Genomic DNA, 22,989 nt, shown 5'->3' with positions numbered 1-22,989 from the left:
ACTGTCTCTTCAATTCCCAGAATGTTCATACGCGATTTCTTTTTGCCTGTTCCCCCTGCCCACCCCCCCCCCACTCGGGACTCCCAAAGAAATACACCCAGGGACAGCAAGAAGCTTCATGGTATGAATTATGGTCTTTTACGATATCTGGGTTTTTTCCAGCTCTGCTTTGCATCTTTGACCTCCCTGTGAAAAACAGAAACTCCTTGTTTCTAGTGAGATGTGGAGAGATAGGTTTCCAGATGGTGCCATCTCCTGGTCAAATATAGAAACCAACGTTGCCCGTTCCTTCCCGCTGTTCACACAGCACGAAGCCTACTCCACGAGGGAAGTCAGACAGGAAATGCTTATCTCCCTAGAATTTGATTCTGGCCTCTTGGGTGACGACAGCTTGAACTGCATTCCAATTAAGCCATGGGACAGCTTTCAAAAGTTCAGTGCTTATTTATTTGGAAGTACATGTTCCTACTGAAAAATAACTACCCATTAAATTCAGAGGTAGGTTCAACCTCTGGAAAGGGAAATTGAATGGGGACTCTTCTAAAATGCTCTCGGCTGCCAACGTCATCAGATGTATAAGCCATTTGTTTTTGGCTTATACACTCAAAACCACTGTTGTGTCCCTGAGAAGGAGAGATCCAGGGATCCGGGATCCAGAATCTGAAATTCCTCATCTATTTACAGGCATACCTTGTTTTATTACACTTCAGTTTATTGCACTTTGGCAGACAGGGCATTTTTTACAAATTGCAAGTTTGTGGCAACCCTACATTGTCTACGTTTATTGGTGACATTTCTCCAATAGCGTCTGCTCACTTCATGTCTCTGTGTCATATTTTGGTAATTCTCGCAACATCTCAAATTTTTCATCATTATAATATTTGTTATGGTGATCTGTAATCAGTGATTACAGCTGACTGAAAGCTCAGATAGTTAGCCTTTTTTGGCAATAAAGTATTTTTTCATGAAAACATGCGCATTGGGGGGCGCCTAGGTGCCTCAGTTGGGTATGTCCGACTCTTGATTTCGGCTCAGGTCATGATCTCACGGTTTGTGGGATCGAGCCCCACGTTGGGCTCTGTGCTGACAGTGTGGAGCCTGCTTGGGATTCTCTCTCTCCCTCTCTCTGCCCCTCCCCTGGTTGCATGCATGCTCTCTCTCTCAAAATAAATAAACTATAAATAAATAAATAAATAAATAAATAAATAACAAGTGCATTGTTTTTTTTTAAGACATAATGCTATTTACACTTAATAGGCTACAGTATAGTGTAAACATAACTTTCATGCACTGGGAAACAAAAATACTCATTTGACTCACTTTATTGCGATTTCTATTATGACTGAAGGTTGACCCAGGACACACGCAGAAGAGCCATTCTAGAGAAAATCCGTCATTTACCACCACAACCTTTGGGTCCAAACCCCTATGTAAAACCCTTCATACATAGGAACCACCAGGACTCCATTTGTGCCTCTGCCCTGAGCCCAAAAGTCAGAAGATCGAATGACCTCTTTGGACTCACATCTTAATTCAAGCCAATGTGCGTGGGGAGAAGGCAAGGAAAGATGAACCCGGGTGAAAGGGTCCGCAAAATAACCAAGTTTCTTCCTGAAGTTGAAAAAATCTAGATTAAATCATCTGTTCCGGCCTTCCCAGGGTGGAACAGAGGCGAGAGAAGGCAGGTTTAGCCAGGAGGGAGACATCTCTGTGTCCAGAAGTTTTCTCGAGCTTCCTGGAAGACCAAATCCTTGAGGAGTCAAGCCCAGGACTTTGCATCCTGAGACACTATATGAGGGGCTCCCGGATCGGAGCCCCTCCAAACCAGCCCCGGGATGCCCCCAGAACTCCCCGTGCGGTGCGCATCTTGATGGAGCGAAGGAAAGAAGGATGCTTGAACATGCCTCATTCTCTCCTGGGACCAGCAGCTTTCGCCAGAACAAAAGTCACAGCACGTTTTGAATCTGAAATAGGTTGGACTTGGAAGGCACACTTACAGCTGACGCTGGAAAGTGGTGTCTTCCGAACGGCTGGAACCTCATGATCCGTCAGGCTGTCCTGGCATCCAGAGCTGATACGAAGCCCACGCTTGCAAACATGGCTGAGATCTGGGGGTGGGGGGGACAAATATTTCAGCAAATAGCAGCATGAATGAGTTATTCTCCATGAAACATATCACTATGGATGCTTTCAAAAGGAGCATACTTAAGGGGAGCCTGGTGGTTCAGTCGGTTGAGCGTCCGACTTCGGCTCAGGTCATGACCGCGCGGTTCGTGAGTTCGAGCTCCGCGTCGGGCTCTGTGCTGACAGCTCAGGGCCTGGAGCCTGCTTGGGATTCGGTGTCTCCCTCTGTCTCTGCCCCTGCCCTGCTCACACTCTGTCTGTCTCTGTCTCAAAAATAAATTAACATTTTTTTTCAACGTTTTTTATTTATTTTTGGGACAGAGAGAGACAGAGCATGAATGGGGGAGGGGCAGAGAGAGTGGGAGACACAGAATCTGAAACAGGCTCCAGGCTCCGAGCCATCAGCCCAGAGCCTGATGCGGGGCTCGAACTCACGGACCGCGAGATCGTGACCTGGCTGAAGTCGGACGCTTAACCGACTGCGCCACCCAGGCGCCCCAATTAACATTTTTTTAAAGAGGAGCATAATATGCAAACATGTTTATACACATCAAAATTATACCGATCAAAATTCGTTTAACATCGAAATTTTCACATTTCGTGGGCCAAGAGATACTTATGTTAAGGAACATCTAACAAGATGTCAAGGAACCAGGGCCCTAAAGAACACACCATAAGAAATTTGGCTCATAAAACGAAGCAGGTATGTCAGAGTTTGGTTGTGGATGATGATGATTTCCCAGAGCCAGGAGGGACGGGGCTCAGTAAAGGGACCACCACGCAGTTGCCATGGGACAATGAAAACAACTCTATGATCGGAGAGCAGAAAGGAGAGACTCAACCAATGGGTCGGTGAGTTGCTGAAGACACATCTGTGTTATTCCACTAAGCTCTGCCCGTAAAACTCCCCGGGTTCCAGGAAATGACAGCACAGCTTGTAGCTATGACAACAACAATAACACAATCCACGTCCCTGTCAACAATTTAGGATGTGATTCCACCAAGTGGTTTGTGCAGGGCTGCTTCTAACGTGAGTGTTGGAACATTCTGGCTCCACTAAAGCCCCTACGATTCTTGCACTAGAGATCGCTCTTCCGAAAAGGATTGGATCTCGACTTCTTCTGCGTAAAATGACACGGGTTGGGGTGGCTCACAAAGTCCCCTCCAGCCTTAAGAGTTCTTAACGCAAGGGAACAGTGAAAAAGAGATCTGTCATGGTGTCCTCTTTGCTGCCTTTCTGAGAAATTTAAATTTGTACGGAAACCTTTGTATGTTTTCCGTACTAGACATAAGTACTTTTTATTTCTGAGTTCCCAGCATAGGGTATTGGGTTTCCTGGTTGGGTGGGGGAGGGAGAAGGACATTCCACCATCATTGTCTGGGGATTTGCAAATGGGTTTCCCTGTCTGAACCTGCTGAGGGTTAAGCAAATCTCCCCGGAGAAATGCAATTTGCTTTGCCTCTCGAGCACTACATCATAAAGTGGCCACTTTCCCCTTTCCCCTTGACCTTCGTCTCCCACAGAGACTTCCTGTGGATTTGGTTCCCTGGATTTTGCTCCTTTAAACAAAAACAAAAACGAAAAACAAACAACAAAAGGGATTAAACACCACGCCCTGAATACCTACTCTGGGTTTCTTAAACGTTCGCAATTGCACTAAACGCCAATGACGGCCATCATTTAGTTCTTTCCCACTCTACCCTGGGAAGATCTGCATGGTTGCAGTCAAATGGGTATCCATGGTCACTTCTGCCCACACTGACCCAAAGATTGGGTGATTTCTGATCACAAACTGCTACTACCACGCAGCAAGACAAAATAAGAAACCTAAGTGGGCAGGGAGGAGGGGGTGAGTCCCGTTCCCACCCACCCCCACCCCCATCTCCAGGTACCTGTGTAATTATAAATATTCTAGAGGGTCAATGCGTTCATCTCACTGATGATGCCTTTGCTGGTGTTTTTCTTCGTGTAGCTGTGATTAAGGTGAAGAACAAAGCCTCAGAGGAGTTAAACATCTGTCATTTGCAGGGCGTGGAGGCTCTGTTTGCTTTTCTCTTTAGGATCCTGAAATCAAACAAACAAATAAAACAAGTCCAGGGTCCAGAAGCTGAGGGGATGCCCTGGGACAAGATTGCCCCAAGTAAACTTGTCACATCATCCCCCTAGGATGTGGACTCTCCAGGGGTTCCAGAGGTGCTCTGTCTCACCTAACTTGGCACAAAGTATGGGGATCGCCAGTGTTCCTTTTCAACAAGGTATTCATTCTCCCCAAGATTTAAAATCTAACCTTCTGTTGGCATATGGAGTATGGGGCAGGCATGCTGCGGAACGGAAGAGAACTCTGGCCCAGGGAACTTTGTCGTCGTTGCTTGGCCTTATGAGAATTTGAGTTCCCAGCTCTCTCTCTCTCATCTTCTTCCTACGGCGTGTCTATCATTTCTCATCCTCCCCGTGTTCATTCTGTCCCATTCTTCTTTAAGAAGAAGCCTTAACTCCAGCCGAGGAACATAAAGGAACCAATTCTGACAATAATCAAGTGTATCATCAACGATTTCTCCCTTCCAGGGGGCATTTGCGGTCACGCCTGGACCCAGAAGTTTTTCTCAATCTCCTTGGCTGTAACTACTTTGCCTTTTTGACGCGTTTGAAATAGTATAGACACCGTAGGCAAGGAGAAATGTTGCCCTCTCCAGGGCGTGTGAATCTCAGGGTCTTCTAGGCTATCCTTCATAAGCATATTCCTCTCTTATGGATTGTTCATTCTTGTCTTTGACTTTGAAGCTAATGCAGCCGGTGACAGTCTTATTGACTAGAAAGACTTCTGCACACATTTATTGCTCAAGTGGAAAAGGAGAGACTTTTTTCAGTTTATTTATTTACTTTTGAGAGACAGAGAGAGCAAGCGAGCATGAGAGGAGCAGAGAGAGAGAGGCAGAGAGAGAATCCCAAGCTGGCTCCTTGCTGTCAGTACAGAGCCCGATACAGGGCTCGAACTCGCAAACTGTGAGACCACGACCCCAGTGGAAACCAAGTGGCAGACGCTTAACTGAATGAACCACCCAAGTGCCCCAAGGAGAGACATTCTTAAACTCCCTTTCTTTCTGCAAAATAAAATGCTGATCGACACAGTTTCCCAAATCAGGTGGGCCTGAGAATGTTTGGGGCCCCTTGGTATTATGGGGGAGGCATGGGAATCTCAATCTCCATTATTAAGCTTGCTCTCTTAACCCTCCTGCCTTTTTTTTTTTTTTTTTTTTTTTTTTTTTTTTTTTTAAAGCAGGGAGTTTTTAGTTCTGTTAACAGAAACAGAAGGACATCTGGTCACATATCAATCTCAAGACTCCTCTGTCGATTGGTAATTAATGGGCTTTTGCAAACAGAAGGTTTTCCTTCACCTGCCTGGTTTCTTCTTCAGCTGTCGACCTTTTCAAGCTGGGGCTCTGTCACTCACTACCTGTCTTCCACTACACATATGACAGATAGCCCCTCTCTTCGGGTTCTGACCTCACCTTCCGGAGGCCGGGGTACTTTTCATTCTCTCTTCCCAGCAGATGGGAGCCTCTTCATCATGTCCGGTTCTTCCTTACTCCTTCCTTACCTGCAAAGCCTGCAGGAAGAAAATCAATGAGCTGATGAACAGGGATGCTTAGGAAGGCGTTTCGGAAATCACATCCTGGTTCACAGGCTCCCCGGGCAGGGCAATGTCAGCAGGAAGAGGAAAGGCACACAAGGCAGGCATTTTCCACACACAGCCCACAAACACCCAGGGACAGGGGCAGCTTCGAGCTTCCAAAGACAGGGAAGGTCGGGAGACCCCGTGGATGTTCATGAAGGCAGTTCTGCATGGCAATGCCACACGGTCATTCCCTTTCTGACTCAGGCAGTGTTTTCACGGCGGAAACGGCCAGGGAGAAGCCAGAGAATTGGAAAACGGAGGATGGTTTTCTCTCTGAAAGACAACGGTGCTAATGTAAGTTTTGAACAGAGAGCCAAATGGCAAAGTCTGACAAATACAGAAGAGCCAAGAATGGCCCTAAGAAAAGGATTTGAGCGTAAGGCTCTGTGCAATCCCCAGTCTGGAAACAGGGGAAGAGAGAGACGTATGTGTTCATCCCTGAGTCTCTGATGGTCAGTCTGGGTCCTCTGCCCAGGCAGGACCGGGGTTGTGCTAATAATTGTAACCAAAAATACACTATTGTTTTTGCAAGTTTTATTCTTTCTTTAAAACACAGAAAGTAGGGGCGTCTGGGTGACTTAGTCTGTTGAACATCCGACTTCATCTCAGGTCATGATTCTCACAGTCTGGGGGTTCAAGCCCCGTGTCGACCTGTCTGCTGTCAGCATGGAGCCCACTTCAGATCTGCCCCTCCCCACTCCCCTCCCCTCTCAAAAATAAGTAAACATAAAAAACCTGCACCAAGCAAGTGTTAATAACTACATTTGTTATATTTATCCTTTATATTTTAATAAACTCAATGGCTTATTCTTTAGTTGCCATATAGACTGAATGTTTGTGCCCTCCTGAAAATCATGTGTGACATCCCATTGCCTGATATGATGGGAGTAGGGGGTGGGCCCTTGGGAGGTATTTAGATCATGAGGGTGCAGCCTTTGCATGGGGCGCCTGGGTGGCTCAGTCAGTTGCGTGTCCGACTTCAGCTCGGTCATGATCTCACGTTTTGTGGGTTCGAGCCTTGCATCAGGCTCTGTGCTGACAGCTCAGAGCCTGGAGCCTGCTTTGGATTCTGTGTCTCCCTCTCTCTCTAAAATAAATAAACATAAAAAAGAAAAAGAGAAAAGAACCCCAGAGAGCTCCCTCGCCCCTTCTGCCATGTGAGGCCACACAGCAAGAAGACAGCCATCTGTGAACACAGAAGAGGACCCTGGCCGGGCACCGAGTCTGCTGGCACCTTGATCTTTGAGTTCCCGGCCTCCAGAACCCTGAGAAATCAATCTCTGCGGTGTATAAGCCTCCCAGTCTGTGGTAGTCTGTTGTAGGAATCTGAGCAGACTAAGAGCATCGTATCTTAATGGCAGTCACCCAAGGGAAGCTCTAGAAGCCCTACAGACCTACCCCAAGCCCTGGGTAGCCGGTAGCACCGACCCACATTACCAGTGGTAACCATGAGCACGCTCGTTCTAAACTGGCATCCCGGTGGGTCTTTAATATAGGAAGGCATTGCTTCCTGGAATGGAAATTCCCACCACATCTGCGGGAACGCGTGCGTCTTAGTAACGACGTAAATACAGGTGTCACTACGGGCAGTTCGGAAAGGCTTCCTGCAACTTCGTGGGCTAGTCATGCACCCTCAACCCTATCACGCGACCGTTAAACCCCATAGTCACAGAAACCTAAGAGAATTTTTAAATGCCAGGCCACCAAAATCCTCATCAATGCTACCAGCCTACACGAGTGGAAGCAGATAACGGTTCAGGACACGCTGCGCTACCTCGCTTATTAATTCGCCAGGGCTGCCGTGGGGAAGGATCACCCACCGGGTGGCTCAACCGACCAAAATGTAACTCGCTCACGATTCTGGCGGCCGGAAGTCTGAGATCAAGGCGTAGGCAGAGGCGGTTAATTCCGAAGCCTCTCTCCTTGGCTTCCTTGACGTCTTCTTCTTCCCTGTCCTCACACAGCCTTCCCCCTGCGTCCGTCTGTGTCCTCACCCCCTCTTCTTACAAGGACACCAGTCATCGAGTTAGGACCCACCGTAATGACCTCGTGGCAAGCTGACCACCTCTTTAAAGGCTTCATCAGCCTGCAGTCACACTCTGCTGTATCCGGAGGGGGGTGGGTCAGGATTTCAACATAAGAATTTGGGGGGACACGATTCGGGGAGGAGTTTAGAAACTAGCAGGTGACTCTGCTAATTATTTCTACTTCTATTTCTAATTAGATCTAACGATGATCCGTAGAAAGGTTGTAACTTCCGTCTTCTCTCTTAGCTGATCCTGTGGGACTTTCCGGCCTGGCCAGAGAGCCCCAACTAGGATCCAATGTCTTCTTTTTCTCTCTCCAGTAAGAACCAACCGTGGGACTCCTGTTCGTCTCCTGTCCCCCTCCTCTGCGCTGCCTGAGGTTCTCCACAGGAGGGATTCTCAGTGTTCAGGGCTGCAAATGCCTCATTTAAAAAGCATCATAGGAGGTAAAAACCCATCAAAACTGTGGACTCCTTTTCTCTTTCTTTCTTTCTTTTATTTTTTTTTTTTTTAAACAGTTGATGAGGTTTGGAGTGATGGGGGTTCTGGAGCCAAGGCCGAGAAAGAATTCTTGAGACGTCTTGGGCGCAAAAAAAGTGATTTTCTTAAAGCACAGGGAGGGACCCGGGCCAAGAAGAGCTTCCCCAGGACCCGAAGGAGAGACCGGTTATATACTTGGGACTTGGGGGCTGGGGGAGATAAAGCCCTGAGGAAGTTTCTTAAAGAGATTTCCATATGTGAAGAGCTAACAGATTCCTGGAGGCTTAGCTATTGTCAAGCTAAGGTTGTTTTTCCCTCTAGGGAAGCATTAGCATTAAGACCGAAGGGAGCGCCTAGAGAAATGTCAGTTACACTCCGTATTTGCCAATGGGCTGCAGGTTATAAGGAAATGTTACCTGCCATTTCCTTCTGGCCTTGGTTCCCCACATCACTGAGGAGGAGAGGGTGATATCAGGGGCTCCAGGGAACTGAGTCTACAGGTTTCTGGAAATTAGGCTGTTGAGAAGATTGCCCTTTTCTTGTAATTTACTAAGGTATTCGTAAACTGATGGAGTCTAGCATGACTGAATCTCTATCAGTTAACTATCTGTTTTTCCCCTTCTCTTTGTTCTTGGGCAGCTAGGAGTGCCTGGGGAATGTCACTTAACCAACCCACTGTCGTGGGGGGCGGGGGGGGGGAGGTGGGGGGGGATGTTGCTAGCTTGGGCTTTGCCCTCTGCTTGTCTCACGCTCCCTCATCAGAGTTCAATGGGAGAGTTCCCCGGGGTAACCAGTTCACTCGGTGGGATTGATGAGGGAGCATGCGACAGGCTGATGTGCATGTCCCCAGGTGGGATATGTGTGATACTCCTTGGACACTCCCGGCTACCCCCAAAAACAAGAAAGGGCAACAAAACCACTGGTTAAACAGAGAAGATTGCCCACCGGTTTACCAGATAAAGGCAATCCCATCAATGGCCTGAAGTCCAGGAACTCCCGACGGTCTTAACGCTAATGCTTTGCCAGAGGGAAAAACAACCTTAGCCTGACAACAGCTGGGGCTCCAGTAGCCTGAGTCCTCTTTAGCAGATGAAAATCCCACTGGAAACTCCCCCTGGGCTTTACCTCCCCCGAGTCCCAAATATATAACCTGTCTCTCCACAGGGTCCAGACAGCTCTTCCTGCCCGTGAGTCCTGTCCCCGTGGTCTACTAAAATCACCTTTTTGCACCAAAGACATCTTCAAGAATTCTCTCCTGGCCGCCAGCTCTGAGCCCCATGAACCCCGCCGTCACCGCAAAACCTCATCAATGATCTCACAGTTCGTGGGTTCGAGCCCCACGTCGGGTTCTGCACTGACAGCGTGGAGCCTGCTTGGGATTCTCTTTCTCTCCCTCTCTCTCTCTGCCCCTCCCCTACTCACGCTGTCACTGTCTCTCTCAAAATAAAGAAATACCTTTTTAAAAAAGTGGAAAAATAATTCAGGGTGTCACAGGGGTAAACCCAGGCCTTACTGGTCAGCTTGTTGCCAAAGGGAACCGATTCCCAACTCCGAATTTGCTAATCCCACCAGCAGGGCCTGCAGCGCTCACTTGCAACGCAAGGTGGCGCTCCTGCTCTGCTCAAAAAGGTCCGGCTTCTCCGCGGCCGCCCCGCCTCCCAGCCCTTCTCCCCTCAGATTCCAAGACAACCCGATGAGTCAGCAACGGGAATGAGGAATCGTAAAACTTGGACGAAGGATACTGCCTACGTGCCCAGTGTTCACAGGCTTGCCGTCACCACCAACTGGAAAAAAAAATAAATAAACTTTTTAGATGAGCCCTTTCCTGGAAGTCTAGTCCTTTGGGAGTGTTTAGCCGGCTCTACGCAAATAACCCCTTGGGCAAGTCCCATAACCGCCCCCCACCCCCAGGGCCAGTGAACAGAGAGACCCCAGGGCTAATGCGTTGGCTGAAGGTCGGCTGGCTGTGACCACCTGCCACAGAAGAGAGGCCACCTGCTGATTCTAGGTTTTCTGTCTTTTAAAGTCTTTGGGATTGTCCTCTCCTCTGGGGACATAAGCCACTGTCCCCCAAGGGCGCAGCATGCCTATCTACCTGTGTGTGCACACGGGGCATGACTCTTCCCGATCCCCGGGTGTCAGCCCTCCCCTGTCCTGCCAGAGTACTCTGTGCCTGTCCTGCAAACCCCTCGGTTAACCCTGCTGGTGGTCAGGGCCGGATACCCTGTCATTAGGTCGTGTACTTGACCGCAGAGCTCAAAACATTTTCACAGCATAGGCTTGCTTAATCCTTACGATATTTTGTAAGAAAAGTCTGAGATGACTTTACTGAAATTTCTGCTTCGTGTCTGTGTGGAAACGGAACTGGATACGTGCAGTGATCCTGCAGGGGTCACCCAGGAATTCAGAATTTGAATCAGGGACAATTGGGGCACCTGGGTGGCTCGGTCGGTTAAGCGTCCAACTTCGGCTCAGGTCATGATTTCACCATCCGTGAGTTCGAGCCCCGCGTCGGGCTCTGTGCTGACAGCTCGGAGCCTGGAGCCTGCTTCGGATTCTGTGTGTGTGTCTCTCTCTCTCTCTCTGCCCCTCCTCTGCTCATGCTCTGTCTCTCTCTCTCAAAAGTATAAACATTAAAGATAAATAAATAATAAACAAATAGATAAATAAGTAAACTGCTCAGTTCTTCGTGTCTCCCCAAACCAAAGCCATAACCCCGGGGAAGTCATCCTTTTTTCTGCAGTGATAAAAGTCTAACTCTCCCTAAGAACACACCCTTCATCCCTTTGATTTGTCCAAAAGAGTGGGCAGCTTTGTACCAGATCCAGGCTTGTGACACTGTCCCTGCTAATCTTCCTAGTCCTAGGAGCTGGGACGGGGCACGTGCTTACGTGGACGTGTTTTGGTAGCCAGAGACCTCACGGCCATGCGTGTGTGTGAGTTTGCAAACTCTGTGGAAGTCTCCCGGCTCATCTCAGAAAAACATGCTGACTTAGAGGGATACATCTGCTGGGCAGCAGGGCCGTCCCATGCTGGACGTTTCGTTCTGGCTTCTCCACGAGCCTTGAGAAGACCTGTCTTCGCTTCGGGGCTCGTGGAGACAACATTCATATGACGATAATACTCTTAGTTCTTCAAACAATTACACCTGTTAAGCCTGAAAGGCCGGGGGACCTCATAGGATCAGCCCTCAGCCCCTTTTCTGGTAGAAACTTGATTTCTTTTGATCAGATATATTCCTTTAACAATGAATAAATTCCCCAACTCTACCCCACCCCCCAACAAAAACCCATTATATCCACAGGACGATTAGAACCTGCGTCTAGAGACGATGCTACCCAAATACTTCTTCCTTCCTGAAGCTCGGGGTCCAAAGCAGATGAAAGAGACTCCTTTGTGAAGATTTTAAGAGGTGAGAATCCAATCAACTTGAATGACTTGAGTTCTATCCAGCTGAGCTATGGAGGAAGAAACTCATCTCTTAAAGAGTTCACTTTGGCCTGCCTCTTCCGGGAAGCCCTCCCTGACTACCACTCTAGACAGCTCCTAGGTAAGCTCCTCTCTGAGCCCTTAGCACCAGGGATAGATCTCCATTCACCGGTGCGTGTGGCACAGAGTCGTGATGCCCTGCTCCTCGGCACAAGGTCTAGGAGTCATTCACCCTGGCGGGTCGAGCGCCTAATGGTTTACTAAACTAAACTGAACCTTCTAGGCCAAGGATTCTGGGGATTCAAGGATGGGAGAGGACAGACGCTGCCCATAGAGTTCATCTAGGCAACCCGTCGCCCTCCCGACTCAGCCTGCATCTGATGGTGGACGTGGCTCCTTCCCCCACCTTCAGTGCGTAATGAGCTGTTCATTCTTACGGTGGGGAGACGACCAGGAGGACTGAGCATAGTCTGCTCCCACCATCCCCGTGACAGTTTATCTGAAAAGTCTTTGTTGGGCCGTCTGGGCTCTCACGGACTTTCCAGCTGCTACCCTGTCCACGGCAAAACATCACAAGCCTGTGAATCGGGAGCCTAATGCTAAGCATCTGACCTGTGAAGTTGGAATGTTCAGTAGACAAGAGCCACAATCATGGGACCAGCCCCGCGGCCGTCTGTACGCAAGATGGTGAGTGGGGACTCCCACATGGACCAGGGTGGAGGTTCTAGAGGAATAAGTGATATGTTGGAGCCCATTGAAACCATCTCAAGAGAGACGATTGTATATCTCTCTTTTCAGTTCCATCTACAGTAGAATTAAAATCTATCACAGACTATTACATCACACAAACTGGCCAACGCGACCAGCTAGGGCTGTTTTCACTTTCAAGAGAGCTCTCTGTTAGACGTTGACCAGCACACCCCTGGGAGAAACACACTTTCCTCTTGATCAGGACCCTCTGATGTTTGCACAATTATAGATAAAGGTCAGAGTTCTGTCCCAATCCACCTGTGGGCTCGATAACTGCCCGAATATGACAGCCCACATTAAACAGATTCCCTTGACGTTGCATCGGCAGCTAGCCATCCTTTCTCCTTACATATTTACGTCAAATCTTGTGGAGAACACTTCCATGTTTGCACACGTATTTTTAAGCCGCAGTCACACAATACCATCCACATTCACATCAGGCACCGCGCTCAAACAAGTTAATAATTTATGGCAAATGGATGGAGAGAAGGGCAGTGCTTCTAACTTCAACATCTTGCCAGAAATAAATAAATCATGTTTTTTAATTGAATCGGATCCCCATCTTGGGAGAGGTTCATGATTTCTGTTGGTTTGCAAGAATGCAAGTCTAGCTTTCAGAAGCTGTCATATGGAACTCAACGATTCAGGCAGTTCCGCTGATAAACATTTATCAGTTATCAAGTGCAGCCCAACAGCCAGGTGCTCAGAGTCAAGGACGTTCTTCAAAGACGTAAGTGCTGTCCCTGAAGAAACATGCTTCAGCCAATATTTCTCTACGTCAGGTTGAAAGTCACATTATTTTAGTTTAGTGCTTAAGAGTACAGCCTCCAGGACCAGACCCTGTTCAAGATCCCATTCTACCATATGCCAGCTCTGTGACCAGGAACAATTTACTTGACCTCCTTAAATTTTGTTTTCCTCATCCACAAAATGGGAGTAATCATAGCCCTTGTCTGTAACTTGTCGTGAGGATTAACTGAGATAATGCATCCAATACACGTCAGGAAATACCCAGCAGACAGTAAGCTCTCAGTAAAAATAGCATTTACTATTCATCGTCTCATCGTCTTCTCGCCCCCACCCCCAACCAGGACAGAAAAAAAAAAAAAAAAAACCCACGGCCAACTTCTGAGTTGTCACCCCACGTCCATTCTCTGCCATGAAGCCATTCTCAACACCCTGCATCCCAGAAGATCACTTGTTCTCTGCCAGTCTCCCAGCATTCATAATAATCGTAGGCATTGACCAAAAAAGAAAAACTCCAAACGCTGTGTTAAGAGGGTGAGATTGAGATCCATCGCAAGTATCTTTGAAAGGCCAGTGGGAGAGAATCATTCTTCTAGTGCCTGTTGTCTATTTGCTTATCTTCGAGTCACCGCTCACTCTCCGAGGGGTCACATGCAAGTCTCTGAGCTTCCCTGGGAGGGGACGATGGCTCTGTCCAGCTGTGGAATCCTACCTCATCAGTCACCCGACAGCCACTCCCCAAAGACATTGCAGAGACCTTCTGGGAATCGCCATCTGTAAAGCTCCTGGGCAGATTCTCCAGCCATTCCAAGGACGCAAAGGGTGAGCCTTGCTTTCACGGGCTCTTGCTGTCCACGGAACACGCCTGGCGCTCTCCCCACAGTAAAGAGAGAGTACGATGTCCTCTTTGGATTACTTTCCCTTAGCAGAGAAACCCCGCACCTTCCTCCTTGAGCGTGTGGTCCCTTAGCAAATCACCTGGAGATTCACAGCTATTTATACCACCGGCAGCAACCCAGGGACAGATCTCCTGCCAGGATGCCCAAGCTCTTGGCTCATCATCCTGATTGGGGAGCAGTCCAGTTTGGATTGGTTTATCGGAACATGGCGCTCGTGCGGAAGAGATCCTAGTTTAGTTTTCTAACCATGGTTTTTTTTCTTTTAATGTTTATGTTTTGAAAGAGAGAGAGAGAGAGAGAAAGCATGAGTGGGGGAGGGGCAGAGAGAGAAGGAGACACAGAATCCGAAGCAGGCTCCAGGCTCTGAGCTGTCAGCACAGAGCCCCACGTGGGGCTCAAACCCATGAACCATGAGATCGTGACCTGAGCCGAAGTCGGTTGCTCAACCGACTGAGCCACCCAGCTGCCCTTGTAACCATGTTTTATACTCAACTGACCTTAAAGGAGATTAAAAGGTTTGAAATTGAAATCTAGTCAATAAGATGTTTTAAACAGGGTGAAGGGTGCAGGATCAAAGAATCACAATCAATTGATAAAGATTCTCTTTGAAAAGAAACCCTCATAAGAGTTCAGCATTGATCACTTTTTAAAAAAATTTTCTCTCAGTGTTTACTTATTTTTGAGAGAGAAAGAAACAGAGTCCGAGCAGGGGAGGGGCAGAGAGAGAGAGGGAGACAGAGAATCCGAAGCAGGCTCCAGGCTCCGAGCTGTCAGCAGAGATCCTGACGTGGGGCTCGAGCCCACAGACTGAGATCATGACCTGAGCCGAAGTCAGACGCTGAACTGACTGAGCCACGCAGACACCCCGTTCACGTTTTTGCTACGTTCTAGGCCTTACGTAGACTTTCTCATAAAACCCTTTCAAAAACTCTTTGGGAAGCTACCATTATTGTCCTCAAAACTGAGAAAACTTTACAAAAGTTTAGTGGGATTAAGCAATTTATACAAGGTCACGTAGTAAGTTTTTGGTCTCTCTCCGTTTCTAAAAACAAAACCAAAAAACATAAAAACAAAACAAAACAAAAAAAAAAAACAGAAGAAAAAAACACAACAAAACTCTATCTGGGTAAGTCCAGTCTTTAAAACCCTGAAGAGGAAAAGGAAAAAAATGTAATTCCAACACTTCTTCGATTGCCCTTCAACACAAGGGTGTTATGTACGATCTTAGCGCCTTTAGGGGTTTTCTGGTTGAGACACCTTCCCTCACAATTCCTGAAGCATGGACTGATGCCATCAACCGATTCTGAAAGTAAATTATGGTCTAAGTGGGTTTACAGTGGTTCTTGGTCTCACCTCTCAGGCTGGTACAATCTTCTGCCAGAACACAGGAGGGTCGGGGGTTCAAGACAGAGGCAGAATAGAAAAGATCAGAAACCTTCTGTTCCTCCCAAATTGACTTAGACTACCTTCCTGGTGTGGCCCTCTTGGCTTGTCTGGGAGGTCCCAGCAATCAGAGCCCTCGGCGTCCTGCTGACTCCAAAAGAGACACTCCTATTACCGTTGTTAACACTCCCATACACCCCCACTCAAGCTACACCCTCTGAAGATCATCTGATCATGTCCTGAAGATCACTTCCAGGGCTCCAGAGTGAAGCACCCTTGAGTTGTATGTCCTACATGGGCAAATGAAGATGATACAGAGAACAAATGAGGGGGTATCACGGAAGAGAATCTGCCTTCTCTTTTCTCCTGAAAATAGAAATTCACAGTCAAGGTTCTACAGTGTAAAAACCCGGCATTTAAGGGAGCCTGGCTGGCTTAGCCAGTGGAGTGTGCAACTCTTGATCTTGGGGTTGTAGGTTCGAGCCCCATGTTGGGCACAGAGATTACTTGAATATAAAATCTTTTAACAAGAGAAAAAGAAAAGAAAAATCGTAGATGTGACTTAGAAATAGAGCCTTAACACTGACTGGCCGGCGAGAAGCCGGGGCTCAGCTTATATTTGTTTTTATATTCCCCAGAACCTAGGAAGGTCTCAATAAATATTAAATGATACACACAAAGATAAGATGCAAATCCATTCTGGATTCATGCCTCCTACAACTGCCAGAAACAAGCACCTGCCTTCCTTCATGCCGAGCCTGCATCAGCATAAGGCTCTTTCTGAAACATTATCCCCATTCCACACATAGATCTTGGCCGACAAATTAAAAGGATCGTCATGGGAATGAATCACAGCCAACCCACTATTATATATTTAATGTCCAGAGCCTTGTGGGTACATAAGCCTCTTAGAAGTGAGTTAGGACCTTCACTAGGCATTAGCAGAGGAACACAGATGGGTAGGTACCCAATCTGCATAACACTGACTGACATTTGTGGGATGCTTTAACGTTAACACAGTCCAGAACTCCATGGAAATGACGGCTTATCTTCTTTTTTTAGGTGATGAAGATCTAGGACATTCTCTGTCATGCATACCTACCGACTATTAATACTGAAGGAGTCTTATATCTCACTGGGGCACCCTCCAGAGAAAGGAGACCCTCCTTCCGTGTGTCCAGCAGCCTGGCCTCCTTCTTCTGGTCTCTTGTGCTGTGTTGGTCTGCTCGCGTTCATCACAGAGCCAATCTATACCAAGACCCCACTGTGTGGGTCTCGTATAACCAGTTACCACTAGGTTATACTGTGATTAAAACCTCTTAGTGTTTTAGAGCCATGCAGAACATATGGTAAGAGTAGATTTAGTCTCTAGGCTGCTCCCCAACTACATCGTCCGTTACTGACCTAAGCAATGGGACTAAGGAAGAGTGGGGTGAACGAAAAGGGACTATTCATCCTTGCATAAGTCCATAAATGCCCAGACGCGAGCAATCTGCTACGGACATCTACTCTGCAAACACTTAGCCCACTTGTGATTCTCTTTGTAGCTTAGCCTTCATCTGAAGTTTTCGAACAACAGTTCCTGGAAACCTAAGTGGCTTAACACTTCTTCAATTGTGATTCCTAAATAGAAAACATTATCCCGTGGCAGAAGTGAGTGCTATCGGATGGAGAAAAGGAAATCCAAGCAGAGCCAACGTCTCAAAGAGTCTCTGAGGAGAAAGAAGAGAGACAAAAAGAATCTCTTAAGTACACAACTATGCCTTATGGCACGAATACTTCTTGGGTGTTGAGAACTCACTCTCTAGTACCTGGAAATAAATTACTGTCATGATGGCCGGGTCAAAGGCCAGGCTGGGGGACAGGGCAGGATGTCCACCCTCTTCTCGACTTCCCACCGTATAACCCTTCTCAACCAGGTATCCCGCAGGGAATTAAGCCCTGATACCCGGAAGCATCTGCTGGAGGTGATGAATTAACTTTTCTCCTTTGCATGTAGCATGGTCGTAAATCTGTACTGAGAGCATTTTCTGTAGGGATTAATGCTTTCATGGAACCCAGGCTGAAAGAGTCTTCATGCAGGGGACTAAATTTTGTTTCTTAACAAGCATAATGTGTTCTAGGCCACCCAGTTTTTTGGTCATCTGTAATGCGAGCCCTAGGAAACTAATACAACAGAGTTTTTGTAGTTTTCTATGTAAAGATATTAACATCTTGGTTAGATACATTCGTATTTTTTTTTTACGTTTTTGATGCTAACATAAAAATATTATCTTGAAAAAATGTATTTTCTAATTATCTGTTGGTACTACATGGAAATATAATTGATTTTCCTATACTGGCCTTATATTATGTGTCTTGGCATAAATGTCTTTGGTGTGGATTTCTTTGAGGGGTGGGCTGGACTTGGTCTGCGGGATGTAGCTTGCCAACTCCTGCCTGGCTAACAGATGTGACATAAACATTCAGGCCCAGTATTGCTGGATTTTCTGATTTTACAAGAGAAACTGGAAATAAGGAGTGTTCTTTTAATTTGAAATCACCTGATTTTAAAATACTTCAATAAGCACTAATTTGGTTGCGGGGGTGGGGGGTGCTGGCTGGCTCAGCTGGTAGGTAGAGCATGTGACACTTGATCTTGGGGTTGTGAGTTCAAGCCCCACGTTGGATGTAGAGATTACTTAAAAATAAAATCTTCAAAACAAATAAACACTATTTTTTTTTCACCAACGTACTGGATGAAAAAGGAAAACAGAAAGAAAAAGAATCTTCCTGGCCCCATGGACCGTGGAACATATTTGTTACATCATAAATGTGGTTCTCTTTAAAAATGTAACATACCCTTCTTTGTTTCCTTTAATGCTCTTTGCCTTGGCTTTAATATTGTCTGACACTAAGTGAAGATTCACATTTTCTTTTAACTTATATTTGCCTGGCATGCCTTCTCCCATTCTTTACGGTCAATCTCTATGAGTCACTTTATTTTAAACATATCTCTTTTCTCAGCTTATAGTTGGGTTTTACTCTGTAATCCAGCCATATTTTTTTAAATCTTGATGTGTAGCCCATTTACGGTTATTGATGTATGCAATACGATTCATTTTCATCTGCTTCCTCTGGGATGAAAGCCTGGGCTTCTGAGGGCAAGGACTCGCCTGCAGAAGAGACCAACACTGCAGCAAAGATTTAGAACACGCATGTGGTCAAGATGGCTACATCGATAGGGCTCGATATGTGTAAACACTCCTTGGGGTGTATAACTTTTGGTGTGCTGAATATTTAAAAGATCGTTCGCATTTATCGACTGTTACATCACTGATGCCCTTGAAAGAAAACCACAGAAGAAGAAGAAGAAGAAGAAACTATGCTTCCCTTCCTCCTTTCTTTTTCCAACGTTCAAAGGAGCCCGAAGCCAGCTGGGTGGTGGGTTTTTACGCTCCCCCCACCTTTCTTAGCTTCCGGCTGTCGAGCAGCTGACCACAATTGCAAGAAGTGGAGAATTCAGGCATGTGACAGTGGGGACTCACTCTGTTGCCCAAAGCAACTGGAAAACCTTGCTCTGGTTTTACAGTCCTGCCACTCAAGCCGCCAAAAGACAGAAAAGGAATCGTGAGAAAATTGCCTCCTGATTGTAGACCTTCTACTTCTCCGTCCTAAGCAGGGGGTGGGATTAATAGGGGAGAGTCGTGCCATTCCTCAATCCACTAGCCCCTCTGCTATGTCACGGGCCCTGAATTCACTTCCTTGCCCCCTGCACTGTCCAGGTCCCCTGTATAAACCCAGATGGGCTGGACTAAGGGGGGTCTGCTGCCAGGAAATGCTGAGAAGGAACAGGAAAGCAGAGAACCTCTTGGGCAGGCTGTGGATAGGTTAATGGACTCCCCAGCTGAACCTCCAGGCACCTGCGATGGAAAGAAACATCACCTCTCCTTCCACTGAAACGTAAGGGCTCAGAAGGATCGGGTCGCCCCGATTCCAGCCAGCCCAAGCTGGCAAGGACCCGAGGCTGTGTTTTCTCAGCCTTGAAGGCCAGCTGCGTTTTGTACAGCACAGCCCAGTGAGGCAGTGAGCCCGGTTACTTGAGCCTCTGTGAGGTCTCCTGTAAGGTTCCATTAGAAACTTCACACCGACCAGAAGGCAGTGAGTGATTCAAGTTTTAGGCTCGCAAAAGCCCTGCCCTGGGTCCTAAGGAGTATGTGTATATACATTTTAAAGTTTATTTCTTTATTTTGAGAGAAAGAGAGAAAGTATGAGCAGGGGAGGGGCAGGGAGAGAGGGAGAGAGAATCCCAAGCAGGCTTTGTGCTGTCAGTGCAGAGCCCAATAAAGGACTCGAAATCATGAACCGTGAGATCATGATCTGAGTCGGAAATCAAGAGTCAGACGTTTAACCAACTGAGCTGCCCAGGCGCCCCGAGACTGATTTATTTTAAAGAATTGGCTCACAGACTTGTGGAGGCTTGGAGAGTCCAGTTCAAGTCCTAAAACAGTCTGCTGGTGAACCGGAAGAGCCAAGGTTGCAGATGAAGCTCAAAGTCCATCTGCTGGCAGAGTTCCCTCTTGCTCCGGGAAGGTCAGCCTTTGGTTCTATTCAGGCCTTCAACTGATTAGATGAGGCCCACCCAAATTATGGAGGGCAATCTGCTTTATTCAAAGTTCTCTCCCACTCATTCCCCTGATTCTTGAAACACTAATTTCTATTTCCCAAAAATATCTTTTGTGTGTGTGTTTATTTATTTATTTTTAGAGACAGAGAGGGGGGAGGGGGAGAGAGAGAGAGAGAGAGAGAGAGGGAGAGAGAGAATTCCAACCATGCTTTGCATTCAGCACAGACACAGACTCGGGGCTCAGATTCATGAACCATGAGATCATGACCTGAACTGAGATCAAGAGTCAGATGCTTAACCGACTGAGCCACCCAGGCGCCCCTCTCCCAAATATCTTAATGTTTTTTCTCTGCCGGGGGCCTTTGGTCACTGAAAGACTCAGCACTGTTGAATGAATCCCCAGAGATGCTTGCTCATGGAATCTTCTCCATCTGATTCCTTCCCATTGCTGTCGGCTGCCATCTTGATGACCCTCTCTGTCCTTGTCTGTACTCTGCTCCCCCTGCTTCTACTGGCCTAGGCTCCTAGCAGACATTTACACACACTTAAGGCCACCTGTCTCACATGCTGGACAGTCCCTCCCTCCGTGTCACTTGTCCCCTTCAGAGGAAATTAGAACGAGTACGAATAAGAACATTGATGAGCAACAAATAGCAAAGATTGAATGTAATGTTTTGTTGACGATCACATTTCATTTCAAGTATTCCTGAGCTCCATTTCTCTTATATTTGGCTTCCTGGTCTCTGTTATTGAGAAAACTGAGCGAGTGGCATCCCCTTCTTGGCTCCGTTCCCCCGTTCCTCCCCCTCTTTTGGCCAAGTCAGTGGAGTTTCTTTTCCAAAGCTTTTCAGGGATTTTTTTTTAAAAAAAGCAGATGGCAGAGTGAATGGGGATTTGCTCACCAGTGGCCACTGACCGATGCACAGAAAGTGTTTCTCAAAACCAGAACATATGCAAAGATCTGTATGTGCAGATTTTTTGAATGCCTATTTTTATTTTTGAGAGAGAAAGAGGCGCAGAGGGAAAGTGGGACAAAGGATCCAAAGCAGGCTCCGTGCTGACAGCAGCGAGCCTGATGCGGGGATTGAACTCACAAACAGGGAGATCGTGACCTGAGCCAAAGTCGGACGCTCAACCGACTGAGCCACCCAGGCGCCCGTGTATATGCAAGTTAATTGGCCTCTAAGAGATAAACCCGATGGACGTATTTATAATTTATAAAAGTGGCGAAGGATCAGAAGGATCATTTCTTGAGTGCACAAGCATACAGAGCCCCACAGTGGGGACTGGGAAAATGCCCGAAAGATAAAGAAGTATAGACACGTGGAGCTTGAGAAAATTTAGAGAACACCTTAACCCACCAACCAATGCATAACTGAAACAGTGTGAAAGTGGCAAATAAACACCCAGAAAGGTATCAGACGCACCCCTTCCTGTTCCCCAGATACCTAATTCCTACCCAAGCCAAAGTCCCCTGGTCAAATTGTTGCTCAATCCTTACAGATGGCCCAATGCACTCCAACCTACATGCCATCACCTCCCCTCCAAACCCTTGGAGAAGCGTGCCATCACATACTCCGTCTGGCACAGGGTTGTGCTATCTAGAACACTGGCACAGCTTTGCTTTGCTGTTGATCGGTGTTTCCATGCTTGGTCTTTTTTTTTTTTTCCCCCTCATTGGATTGGAACGTTCTTGAGGGTTGTGTGAACCGCTCCCTTCTCTATATCCCTCAGAGCACAGGGGGACATAACACAGGGATCACAATGATCACTCAAGAAATATGGTTGATTCGTTAAGATGTGTCCCATTTTCACCCAGGTCATCAGGAAATAACCAGAGAACACCCACCTAGTTACTCAGCGAAGGTAATAATAACAATAATCCTATGGGCAGCTGGCAGGTTCTGAGTGCTTATTCCGGGCTAAGTTATATTTTAACCCACCCAATATTTAGCACTTACATTTTAATCCATTTAATGCTTAGTAACAAATCCGTGAAAGAGACACGTTTCTTATCCCCATTTTACGGATGAAGAAACTGAGGCACGGTGAACCAGGTCTACAGTTAATAAGTGACAGAGCCAGTTTTGGAACCCAGATTAACTGGCTCTAGAGCCAGGACTCTTTTTTTTTTTTTTTTTTTTTTTTAACGTTTTTTATTTATTTTGGGACAGAGAGAGACAGAGCATGAACGGGGGAGGGGCAGAGAGAGAGGGAGACACAGAATCGGAAACAGGCTCCAGGCTCCGAGCCATCAGCCCAGAGCCCGACGCGGGGCTCGAACTCACGGACCGCGAGATCGTGACCTGGCTGAAGTCGGACGCTTAACCGACTGCGCCACCCAGGCGCCCCTAGAGCCAGGACTCTTAACCACTACGCAGATTATGTCTAAACCCTTCCAGGATGCTTTAAGAACTAGTCTATGTGCCCGGCACACAGAAATAGACATGTTAATGTGTCAGATTTGAAAAACGTGGACGATACTCCACTACATACAGCATAAACACCTCTGTCTTCCATTGGTAACCCTTCAAGATTTTCGCCAACTTAGTCTCGACCCTTCTCTCCATCTTCCCAGCTGGACCACTTATAGGACCCCGAACACTTTCAAGACTTCCCTCTTTGGCAACTATGCCTAAATCTTACCGCTGGGCGACCCCTGCACCCCAGAGCTATCTGCCCAAATGGTGGCTGCCTTCTAAGACCCAACTTGGATCTGTCCTACCACACTTCACCCACTCCCTTTCCTTCCCCATCAGAATTCCCTCCCCCTCCCAATAATTAGACGGTATCTGTGACAACGTTACCCTAATGACTTGCATTCAGATAAGCTTCCACACGTGGGGTCAGAGCTGGTCAGCTGGTCG

The 22,989-nt window shown here is 47.2% G+C and overlaps 1 long non-coding RNA gene across 8 annotated transcripts in view; it reads right to left on the bottom strand.

The window, feature by feature from the left end:
* Positions 1–1,304: 1,304 nt before the first annotated feature.
* The window catches only part of LOC115500635, a 35,585-nt gene continuing 13,900 nt past the window's right edge, over positions 1,305–22,989 (bottom strand). For 4 of the 8 annotated variants that reach the window (XR_004344399.1, XR_004344400.1, XR_004344401.1 and 1 more), the window contains 3 exons: positions 5,630–5,732; positions 4,018–4,189; positions 1,305–2,108 (listed from right to left, as the gene is read on the bottom strand). This is a non-coding gene — a long non-coding RNA (uncharacterized LOC115500635). Of the gene's footprint in view, positions 2,109–4,017; positions 4,190–5,629; positions 5,733–9,899; positions 10,093–11,646; positions 11,767–22,989 lie in introns of all 8 variants that reach the window. The other 4 variants (XR_003964586.2, XR_003964584.2, XR_003964588.2 and 1 more) reach the window with 4 other exon arrangements.

The sequence above is a fragment of the Lynx canadensis genome, chromosome E1 (assembly GCF_007474595.2).
Source record: "Lynx canadensis isolate LIC74 chromosome E1, mLynCan4.pri.v2, whole genome shotgun sequence".
Lineage (NCBI taxonomy): Eukaryota > Metazoa > Chordata > Mammalia > Carnivora > Felidae > Lynx > Lynx canadensis.
The sequence above is the reverse complement of the archived record's forward strand: the minus strand, read 5'-3'. Positions and strand labels throughout refer to the sequence as shown.